Source organism: Scylla paramamosain, chromosome 2 (genome assembly GCF_035594125.1).
Source record: "Scylla paramamosain isolate STU-SP2022 chromosome 2, ASM3559412v1, whole genome shotgun sequence".
NCBI lineage: Eukaryota > Metazoa > Arthropoda > Malacostraca > Decapoda > Portunidae > Scylla > Scylla paramamosain.
Genome location: NC_087152.1, coordinates 7,413,779 through 7,425,977, shown reverse-complemented (window position 1 = coordinate 7,425,977; position 12,199 = coordinate 7,413,779). Strand labels below are relative to the sequence as shown.

The 12,199-nt window shown below is 41.6% G+C and overlaps 1 protein-coding gene across 1 annotated transcript in view; it reads left to right on the top strand.

The window, feature by feature from the left end:
• LOC135109425 (octopamine receptor Oamb-like) overlaps positions 1–12,199 on the top strand; it is a 245,230-nt gene that overhangs the window by 30,537 nt on the left and 202,494 nt on the right. The window lies entirely within an intron of this gene.

Sequence of the window (12,199 nt, the reverse complement as noted above, 5' to 3'; positions counted from 1 at the left end):
AATACACCTCCCAGCGCGTTCTTCCGGTGACCAGAGGCAGGACAAGAATTGGATGGAAGTGGCGCAACTTAATGGGGAAGCGCGAGAAAAAATGACAGCAACAAATAATATGTGATTTATGTAGTTCATGGACCAAGAACACACACACACACACACACACACACACACACACACACACACACACACACACACACACACGGCACAGGGAGGCAAGAGGTAAGGGATCGTGATGTCATAGGTTACATATCGTTCCTTAGAATGAAGACATCAAATAAAATTATGTACAACACGAAGATATTTCTCAAACACGCACACACACACACACACACACACACACACACACACACACACACACACACACACACACACACACACACACACACACACACACACACCGCACGAACATAAACAATGTTTATTACCATAACACAGCTTCTAAGTACGCCAGACAAACATTAATTATTATTCTTAGATAATGTTTATAAACACACCAACAATGCTGTGTTTATTCGCGTTCAATGGACAGAAAGAGCCACACACAAGTACGAAACATGGAGAAAGCAGCTTACAGACGAGAGAGAGAGAGAGAGAGAGAGAGAGAGAGAGAGAGAGAGAGAGAGAGAGAGAGAGAGAGAGAGAGAGAGAGAGAGAGAGAGAGAGAAAGGATATTTATGTCACGAAAAATAAGAAAATGTAACAGAATGATGGAAGACAAATCAGCTGCACACCTTTAGGCGGACTGAGGTTTCTTTTTCGCAGGGACTTCAGTAACGGGAATGAGAGACAAGAGGTAAAAGCTTTTTGCTACAGCCTTACCAGGAAAGAGGATAAAGGAACCGAGATAATGGTTAACTCTTACACAAGGAAGACGGAATGAATAGGCGAGAAGATAAACAACCGTTCTGGTGAAAGTGACCCGCGGGAGTGAGGGAGGCATGCAGTTTGCAATTTCATAAGAGCAGGTTTTATGATAACAGCGTAAGAGAAAGCGGGATGTGCAACGTTACGGCGGAGTGTGAGAGATAAAAACACTCGTTTAAAGGCAAAAGTTACAGAGTAAGTATCCGTTGTCGCGATCCTGTTAAAGTGATGAGCAAATAACTCCTAATGTGGGTCGGTAAGAAGATGCAGCGTGGGATGAAAACAAAAACACTGAATAAGAAATCTCACTACACAGATAGACTTAAGACTAAGACCCATGTGAGGAAAATCCAGACTGATCTCTCTCACCAACAGATTGCAAGGAGTCGAGTCTGATCCCCTGTCTGCCACATCAAAAATGACGATGGGAACACTACTTAAACTCAGTCCTCATGTATCCCTCACACTGACCTTACGCAACACCTTTATCCCTCAGGCTTCCCACTAGATAATGTTACTCCTTAATAATCTCTCACATCGACAGTTAATCCCTTCTGGGACCTCACAAATCATACCAACCTCCATATAAGCATCTGACGTTAAGGAGAACATCCTCTAATCTTCTCCATATACCATTGCAAGTATTCATTTGCTACGAAAAGGCTTAAGTTAGGTATTTGAATTCCACACTGAGATTAGGCTTATGCGTCGCGCGTCGTCTAATAATAGACGGATTGATCCATCGATTTTATGGCGCCTTGACAAAGGGTTACACACAGCGCCGCTGAAAATAGAGGACGCTATACATTCTTTAAGAGGAGGCTATATATTTCTTGCTGCCCTTTTGAGCACTACGTGTCTCAATTTTTTTCTTCCTAATCGTTATAAAGCCAAGAAAATGCTATTCCCTCGATAATGACCACCAGTGAAACCACGTTAATGGAAAAATAAAACAAAGAGAACATACAGTTGTGAGTTCTTCTGGTATTTAACGAGTGGAAAGTGCTGGAGCTTGCAGAGAATGCTAATAGCTACCAGTGACAGCAGCAACGCCCACAGTGCTCCTAGATCTGTAGCGCTGATATTGGAGATTAACAGCGGCAGGGAGGGAAAAAAACTGAACTGGTGTGGTGATAATATCGGGAATCCCGGCGCCGCGTTGCTACAAGAGAAAAGTAATAACGGTTAAAATTTTACCGAGCAGTGGCAGTAATGATAAGTGTTATGGGCTGTGTGTATACGCCTAGCAATGAACAATTAATGGAATAATTAGAATAAAAATGTAGGGAAAAGTAAGTGTGGTTAGTACTGATGGTAATTATGTGTTACGCATATCAATGAAAAAGCAGAGTAATGAAAAGAGAGAGAAAGAAAAAAATAAACATAAGGAGGAGAAGCAATGTGGTTAGCAGTGGTAGTAATGATGTGATATAGGAAGTGTGGATGAACCTGGCACTGGAAATCCAATAGGGCATTCAAAAAAAAAAAAAAAACACGGAGAGGAAAATAACTGTGGTTACTATCTTTTATTGGCAGCGTGAATGCGTCTGACAGTGAAGAAGCAAGGTAGAAATGAAAACAGAAAAAAAAACACCCACAATACAGGTTAAGACTCCTGGTTTGTAATGGAAAGGAAATGAGTGTGGTAGGCGCCGCACAATAATATAAAGAGCCACAATGCAGGTGTGGATACTTGCAATAGAGTCGAGGCTGGTAGTAGTGCTAGTAGTGGTGGTGGTGGTGGTAGTGGTGGTGGCGGTGGAGCCGATACTGCCAGCAATTTTGAGAGCAGCACATGGAGGCAATTGCAACACACTGACAACGTCGGTGTACTGTTCGCAATTTGGGTCGTTGTTTGCCAATAAAAATAAAAAAAGAAAACATCTGGTAGTTTTGATATTACGTCCCTAAACAACAAAAGAGCAGGGGCATCAGTCTACCCCCCATCTTTTGTGCAGGAAAAGTTTCAAGCTTAGCCGCTACATTCACGCTACATTCATTAAGGCGAAGTAACCTCACCCTACCCCTCCCTCCCTGCCTCTCCGATCTCCGCCATCCCTAGTGAACTGGTAATTAGAGCACCTGCTGGGGTTAGAGGCAGAAGGAGCAGCAGAAGAGACCAGATTAAAGAAGGGGTTTATATGGGACCATGATTACAGGGTCGGGTGGAAAAGGAGGAGGAAGAAGAGAAGGGAGAGGGGATGCGAAAAGCGAGGATAAGGAGGAAGAGGGGAGAAGTGGAAGTAAGGGAAAGGTCAAGTGACAGGAAAAAGACGTGGGGATGAAGGAGGAGGTTGAGAGAGAGAGAGAGAGAGAGAGAGAGAGAGAGAGAGAGAGAGAGAGAGAGAGAGAGAGAGAGAGAGAGAGAGAGAGAGAGAGAGAGAGAGAGAGAGGGAGAGAACGAAAAGAGTGTGTAGTGTTACTAATGGGAGCGTATCAGGTGCCAACTAGTGATATAAATACTTAATTGTTATGGAAGGAATTTACACGAGCAATTTATTGTAATGGAGTTTGAACACGACAGGGAGGCGGCCACATCGTTAGTGAGAGAGAGAGAGAGAGAGAGAGAGAGAGAGAGAGAGAGAGAGAGAGAGAGAGAGAGAGAGAGAGAGAGAGAGAGAGAGAGAGAGAGAGAGAGAGAGAGAGAGAGAGAGAGAGAGAGAGAGAGAGAGAATATGAGCAAGCAAGTGGCGTTCTATCGAGCAGCGTTAGGTGGAACAATTTCATATAACGAGACGGGACAGTGGTGAAAAACAAACCTACAAAAATTGAAAAACAAGCAACACACACACACACACACACACACACACACACACACACACACACACACACCCTCACCCTCCCCAGAACATACACAGACCAACCAGCAGACCAACCAACGAGTACTCGCCAAACTATAGAACATTTTCCCCGCACCTGATACGGAGAAGCCACAGCAAAATAACCATAAAAAAAATAAAAATAAATAAATAAAGGAAAAAAAACTTGCGAGGTTCTGGTGATGGAGGGACGAAAGGACTCTTGATAGAAGACGAAACCTAGCCATGAGGGAAGCCTATTGGGGCCGTGACATGATGGCAGGTAAGGGCAGGTAATGGGAAGGTGAAAGGGAAGGGTGGGGAAGGGGAGGGAGGAAGCCGGTTATTTTCAGCGTTCCAGGGAAGGTCGAAGTGGAGGGACGGGAGTGGAGGGGGAAGGGAGGGAGGGAAGGGAAGGAAAAGTAGAAAGAGAGAAGGGAATATAGAAGGGAGGAGTATGAAAAGAAGGGAGAAGTGAGGTGGTAACGAAAGAGACAAGCGAAGGAAGGCGGAAGGAAAGCGTGTAGGAGGGAGGGAAAAAGGGGGGAAAGAGGGAGAGGAGGAGGAGGAGGAGGAGGAGGCAGAAAAAGGTCAAGAAGACTATTCTTTTGAAAAAAGAGAGAGAGAGAGAGAGAGAGAGAGAGAGAGAGAGAGAGAGAGAGAGAGAGAGAGAGAGAGAGAGAGAGAGAAATCCGAGCATAGAAAACATTATTATACTGCACAAAAGGGGAAAAAATGGAATGTATACACAGAAAACGAAAGGCGAGGCATACACGGAGCGATGAAGACGGAGGCAGTATCAGTGACGGAAAGGAGAGCAGAGGAACAGTGTAAGGTGGGCGGGAAGCGGAGCCTCTCAGGAGCCATGCCTTGACATGCCCCGAGCTACAGCAAAATGTGTGGGAGGGTATGGATGGTTCAGAAAGAAAACATGGTACTCACAGATCCACGGGATTAATCAGTAATGGTAAACAGGTTGGCTTTAGAAAAAAAAAAAAAGTCAAGATGAATACTATCACTTCTCTGTTTTTTTGGATAATCCTTTTGTCTGTACTCTTTGGTGATGGGTGCCTTCAGTGAACCTTTTTTTCTGCTTTTTTGAGGCCCTTGGCCAGAGCTCCTGGCACACTAAGAAATGTAAGGAGAAACTTCGGTATGTTAAAAGGTAAGGCACGGATGAAGGTGATGTCAAGAGGCAATTCAAGTTCATGGTTTGGCTGCACAATTCTTGACACTGAGACTCAACTCTATCTATCAGAGGGATGCGCGGCCACGAGCTTAATTTACAACAACAGTAACTAAGACCTGACGAGGTAATTGGGTCAACACCAAACAATTTGCGGTGGTGTCCAACAATTTGTGGAATAATCATGAAATGTAATTTGCAGTTACAATACGACTCGCCCATAAACTGCACTTAATGTTAGATTAAAGACTATGAGAGGTGTATTAATTCTGAAAACGAGCTTGTTAAACGAGAAAAATTGTGAAAGACATTACTGATAGGTGAGCAGTAATCATAAGCATCATCGTGTGGTATAATCATCCAACAGCTTCCAGCAAAGGATTATCCTCCATAATTACTGAAATATTGCGTTGGAAAAAAAATCCGCCGCTGATAGATGACAAAGGAGGGACACCATGCCGGGACTCACAGACGTGCATCCCATTAATTAAACCCATTGTGGCCGTGAAGTGCTTGGCGTGTGACCTTGAACAACTGAAGAATGATCGACTTCGCAGCGACTTCATCGCAGGGTGACTGGCTTCCCTGGAAAATGTCTGCACGACTGCTATAGGGAGTGTGTGTATGTGTGTGTGTGTGTGTGTGTGTGTGTGTGTGTGTGTGTGTGTGTGTGTGTGTGTGTGTGTGTGTGTGTGTGTGTGTGTGTGTGTGTGTGTGTGTGTGTGTGTGTGTGAATGATTTTTAAGAAGCGTTTGGAGCAATATGAAAAGCCTTTTTATCTCAAATGTCAGAAAATTGCATACAAGTAAAAATAAACATGCAGCACTCTTTTTTTTTATGGAGCAAATAACTTTTTAAAATGTCTTAGTTTTCCTTATCATGCCAAGAGTTTTTAGTTTTACGGTGCTCCTCCTTTAATTACTAAAAACATTTTCTATAGACCTGTTCAAAAACCGAATCATTGCGGTGCATCACTTGCTGCACAGACTCACTGTGCAACACGTCAACCAATCCAATATTTGTCATGCATCCACAGAAACTCCACTTTAGTAAATGTCAACCACAGACGGAGACTCCTCCATGAAAAACCAACCTAATGATAAATTTCCTCAATCTAACTTAACCTAACCTAAACCAATTTATTAGAGGGTGAATATTTCGTGGAAAATTATCTGAGTTCAAAAATCGTAAGACAAATTTCCCTGCGTGAAGTAAAGCTATACAGTGTGGCATTTATCGTTAACTACTAATCGTATCCGGCACAGATTTTTTTTATCATACTGTGCATCACTGGTCGTTGTATACACATATACACGGTAATTTAAATCCAATACAGAGAACGCCACAAGCATGATAATCTTATTAAAGGCATGGAAAATAATTACCGCAGGAACGTGTCTCATTAAAAGAGTTGACGCAATATAATTCTCGTGACCTGATTACATTCATATATGAAAAACAAAAAACCTTCTTCTGCCTTTCATCTGTTTTATTTTTCGTTACCAGAGGATTCAAAGAACGGTTTAATAATCTCGCCTTCCATTCACAGTATCAAAAAATAGGCAGCAAGTGAGCAATTTCAAAACAAAGAAGTGCATTAATATATATATCATGAGAGAACTTATTGCATCCAGCGTCGTGATTGAAACCTTTCCAGCACACGAGATGAAGAACTTGGCTCACATTCTTAAACATTTTATTCTCTCATCACGACTATTTTCATAAGTAACAGATTATTAGTCAGATGGATGTTTTTCTTTTTCCCCACTCATGATCCAGAATAGTTGTTAAAGTATCATTAGAATTATATAAAAAAGAAGCTTCCTTGAAAACCCGAGTTACTTCCACTGGAGCTTATTAAATGGAAGGAAGAAGACGTACATTCACAAAGACTGAGAGAGAAATTTCAATAATCATCATACGCAAAGAAAGTAAATTACAATAAACATTGCCAGAAAGTAAACAGTGTAATAGTAAATAAAAACCAACGTCCTGTTTCGTTAATTTCTACGACCACAGAAGATACTGTCTCGCCACGAATATACCTTCAGAGCTTCATTCCCTGAGCTGGTGACACATTATCTTTAAGACGTACAATTTTTTTTTCCTACGTGCGAGGGAGGCTGGCCAAAGGTACAAAAGAGTAGAAAAAGTGCCCGCTCAATTCCCACTCCCGAAAAGTTAGAGGAAGAGTTTCAAAAAGATACAGAGGTAAGGAAAGTGGAAGTGAAAGGGAAGGAAAATTTAAAGGATTCCGCGTCCTGATATAGCAGTAAGAGAAGGAGCAGGAGGAAGAAGAGGCGAGGTTGTGCCTTCACGATGTTTGGATTGAAAAAGAGGAAGGAGGGTGAAGGTGAGGCAGGAAGTGAAGGAAAAAAAAAAGGGAAACATACGTGGTTTGTGCGGGAAATGAAATTCGCAAAAGGTGTTAGAATTGGAATTGGCAAGACTTTTGAGTTTCTTATCGACGCAAGAATAGAAGACAAGTCGGGAAAAAGATTTGGCACGATTCAATAAATAAGAAGAAAAAAGGAAACAAAATTGCGGAATTCCTCTTAATGGAAAAGCATCAATCAATTTGGCTGGCTCGCTGACTGGTATTAGACGCCGCAACATCGAGGTTATACAGCATCCCCCACACAGTTTGGGAAGCACAAGAACCAACACTTGGGTAATGGCTTTAGGTACCGGTTATGCTATACATTATTCGCTTTCTGGATGAGAAACTGATATAACGCACGACTCAACACCGCAGAAAATTAATATCAATAATGGATTCGACACCAGGAGGCACGTGATGCGACGCTAACACGGAAACAATAACAGTGCCGCGGAAATCTGGGAATTATTATTCTGGGGTCCCTGTTAGCCGAGTCACGGAGCGCAAACAGACACTGCCTTTGTTTGGAGGTGGAGGACATAACTACCACACGCGAGGGGCAGGATAAAAAAAAAAGAAAGAGTAAAGTTACGATCACAGGAATGTCGTTTTGAGGGAAAGAAAAAAAATATAATTAAGAAGAAACAGAAGGATCATAGCAAGAAGAGAAGAATAGACGGAATGTTCACTCAGTGTTGTTCCGCAAGGCATTGGCTTCTCCTAATTACAGAGAACTGGGAAACCTGAGGTGGGAGAGTTCATTTAGGGAGCAGGAAGAAGATAGTCAGTGATTGTAGTGAAAAGCGCAATGCTCCAATCTACGTATACTAGTGATTTCAAAGAATACCTAATGGGTTCGGGAATTGCACGTTTGAAACTGAATGCTAAATATTTTGAACACTTCATTGGAACTAAGTGGTGCATAAATGGCAAATACATTCAGTCAGTGACGGGAACCTAAATGTAATACCTGGAAAAAAGCGTAAAAGTGTACGAGAGTGCAGACTAAAAATATGCCATTATAATTTTAAAACGTCCACAAGAGGAAGCTACGTGAGTAAGAAAAAAATAAATTAATAAAAAAAAATAAGGGTAAAAATTGTCCTATAAAGAAAGAATACTGCAGAGTACCACAACAAGATTCATGTGAATACTGACAAAGAAAAGTAAGAAAAAGCATTAAACGACCTTACTTTTGCTGGAAAAATAATTAAAACTGGGGAAAATTACATTGCAGGCTTACACAGGTACACAAAAAAAGTCGCACGCAGAACTAAACCTTATTAACGAGTGGCTCTATTTTTTTTTCTTTTTTTTTCTTTTTCAGTGTAATATATGTAAATGACTTAAAAGAGAGCCTCGCACCTGCTATTTCAGTCGGTAATTCCCAAACTACACGACTCCTTTGCAGGCCATAATGATGAGTATGCTCCGGCGTGGTCACCGTTACGACATTGTGTTATGATGATGGGATTCTCGAGTGAGGTGATCGTGGTTATGACACGCTGGTGGGAAAAGTGGCGAGGAAACAAGCTGACGCGGGATTACTCTTATATTCCTTTGCGCTTTCAGTGAGATTAAATGTTCTGTTATGTTCCAGAATGTTTGAGTATTGTATTTGAATATTGTGAATTCGAGCCTTTTAATCATTCACTGCTATGACACTTGATAACTGAGTAAATTTGTACGATCTTATTGAGGAAAGTATGAATATCAGTAGTTAAAAGCTTAAATATTCGATCACTCTTTCTGATGTCTGCCGTGCCTTTTAAAATTACATTCTAAACTTGCACCCCATCAGAATATTTCGTCAAGCAAAAAGAGAAACAACAAAAGCCATGAGATTAAGGGAATAATAGAATACTCATAACCCTGCCTGAGTTTCTTTACCATTCTCCTCACTCAGTTGTCTAAATGTTACCCATAGTGTGTACAGTAGCTTCCAAAACTATTTTTTTTATTTTTTTTAAAGTCTACATTCTAACACAATGGACCATATCCTTTGACACGCTTGGTGATTACATTGGCAACAGTTGGTAGCCCTGCACACTAGGGCTACCAACACTAGGGCCGTATATTATGACCTGGGAAATGGATCAGCATATCAGTATAACGTCAAGCCATGCATACCAACCTTACCAACGCGTCACTTGATCAGGCAGCATGATTCAAGATGTTCACTATTCCACAGTTCGCATCACACTTTAAAGATAGTTTTGAGTGCTGCTGTTTATCGTGACTCAGCAGCACTGTGACCAACGACAAGGCTTGTGTGACTTACTGAACTACTGAATACTTATTGTGACCTATGCCAGTCCCGTGTCACCTACAATACGAGTATATCATTTCTGCTGACCCTTTTCCTCTCAGGTACACCGGCCCCATTTTATCTGACCGTAAATAGGAAATTCATAGTTGTACCGAAATTCACATGTTCCATATATCCTCTTCTTTTTTCTTTACTCTTTCGAATTGATCTTGTTTATTTTCTGTGACTCAAAGTGTGATTCGTTATACCGCTAAGCCTTTGGTGAGACTTCTGTCAGTTCGGTAACCGATATTTTACCATTACCTTCCTTTCTAAAACAGTGTAGATGGATAGCAATATAATTTTCGTTTTTGTCTTATTTTATTTATATCTCAGTAAGACTCGTTGGTTCAAGGTCACTTCCTTAATACTCACGCGTCTCAAGACAAATCGTCGTGACATTTCCTTTTAGCTAATGTGACTGGCAATAAATCAGAGCGATGTTTTTTTACTTTTTTTCTTTCTTCCTGAGGGTGATTGAATAACGATGTCCTTTCAGATCATATAAATAAAAGGTTAAAAAGCAAAGATATATATATATATATATATATATATATATATATATATATATATATATATATATATATATATATATATATATATATATATATATATATATATATATATATATATATATATTTATTTATTCTCTCTCTCTCTCTCTCTCTCTCTCTCTCTCTCTCTCTCTCTCTCTCTCTCTCTCTCTCTCTCTCTTTCATAGACGTCTGTCAAAATGTCTTATTTCTTCTCAACTAATAACGTTTGATTGATATAGTGTGAACTTCGCGAAAATATGCTTCCTTATCCATTTAGAATAATTTTACCTGACGTGGAATAACATACTTTTAAGTGTTTCAGTACCTTTGCTTAGGATTATATTTTATAAATCGACAACTAGTTTCTGTCAACTACTCTTTTATCCATTCAACATTATTCTGCCTGATGTGGAGAAACATAATTTTAGGCGTTTCATTACTTTTGCCTAAAATTTCTTCATAAATCGACAACTTAGTTTGTATTGTGTACTTTGAATTTTTAACAGTTCACTGCCTTTTAGAAGACGAAGAAGTAGCAGATGTGACCACTGATCCAGTAATAGCAAGAGGCTTAAGTAAACTAACGTGAAGCAAACACATACAAAAAAACTCACACAGACTCATTTGTATTACTCAGAAGCAAACGTAACATCTAATCCAGCGATAATGAAAGCGTTAACTGAATTACCGTGGGAGTACAAGCAGGAAACCGCCAGACAACCCAACCACGTGCACCGGTAGATTAAAAAGAAGTATTAATTAAGTACCGCGGGCATTGTGAGATTCACGGTACACCGCCTCGCTAGTGGTGCCCTTGACGGGACGACTAAACAACTCTCCCTTACACGGCTAACGATAATCAGTTCGTGGGACGGAGGGTTCGAAACTGAGACCGTTGAGGAGGACGGCGACGAGGAGGAGAGAAGGGGAGGGAGGGATGAGGCAATAACTGCACCCCGGACATAGAGGGTCACACACACCACATAGAGTATTAATTCTCCTCCCCTACTGCACGCCCCTCACCTCTCACCACTCGCCACCACCACCGCCACCACCACCACCACCATCACCGTCATCAAACACCGTGATAATTGCAAACACCTGACTTCTGATCCTCATCCTGATCGCCCTGCTCCTCTTCCTGTGCCTCCTCCTCCTCCTCCTGCTCTTCTTCCCCCTCCTACTACTACTGCTTCTCTTTCACCACTAGCACTGCCACCACCACTAACTTTTCCTCCTCCTCCTCCTCCTCCTCCTCCTCTTTCTTCCCTCAATCTTCAAAGGAAAAGAAAATCAGTGAATAAATTGGATTATACACAAACCAGTATTAATGAATAAATACATCTCATTCATATGAACCGCATGTAGACCTTACCGTTCACACACACACACACACACACACACACACACACGACAGCAATAAGCAAAGGAAATACAATCACACATCTGCCCGGCTTCACTTAGTTGGTTAAGTACATGACGAGTTACGAGGTAGAGGCCATCTCTACCGACCCCCCTATCCCCCCTTACCTTCCTAACCATCACCATCACCCCCCTACCCCTCCCCACCTCTTCCTTCTCGGATACCTCTCCCTGTCCCCTCGCTCTTCACACCTCTCTCTTTCACTCACCATCCGCCTCCCCATCTCTCATAAGTGGAGTGGTTATGGGATCAAGTAATGGGTTGGTAATGTGTCGTTGGGAGTGGATGGGGAGTGGGTGGGGAAGTGTTGCTGCAGACCTTTCAGCAACCTACTACTATGACATTTGGTTGTGTAGGGTGCGTAATGCGATGCTTGTTTGTTTGTTTTATTTGGTATGTTAATTTGTTTGTGTGTATTTGTTGTTGTTGTAAAGTAGTTGTCACCTTTTCCACTTTTTCTTTCTTTTTTTTTTTTTTGCTTTTTGTGTGTGTGTGTGTGTGGAAGATCATGTTTCACAGATGGTGTTAGTGGTACTCGTGTGTGTGTGTGTGTGTGTGTGTGTGTGTGTGTGTGTGTGTGTGTGTGTGAGTGTCAGGAGGCTCACACTACAGCGGAAATGATTCAACGTATGGACGGATCTGCTTACTTCTCATCCATGGCCCACATCTTCCCTTCCTCCTCCTCTTCCTCCTCTTCCTTCACATCC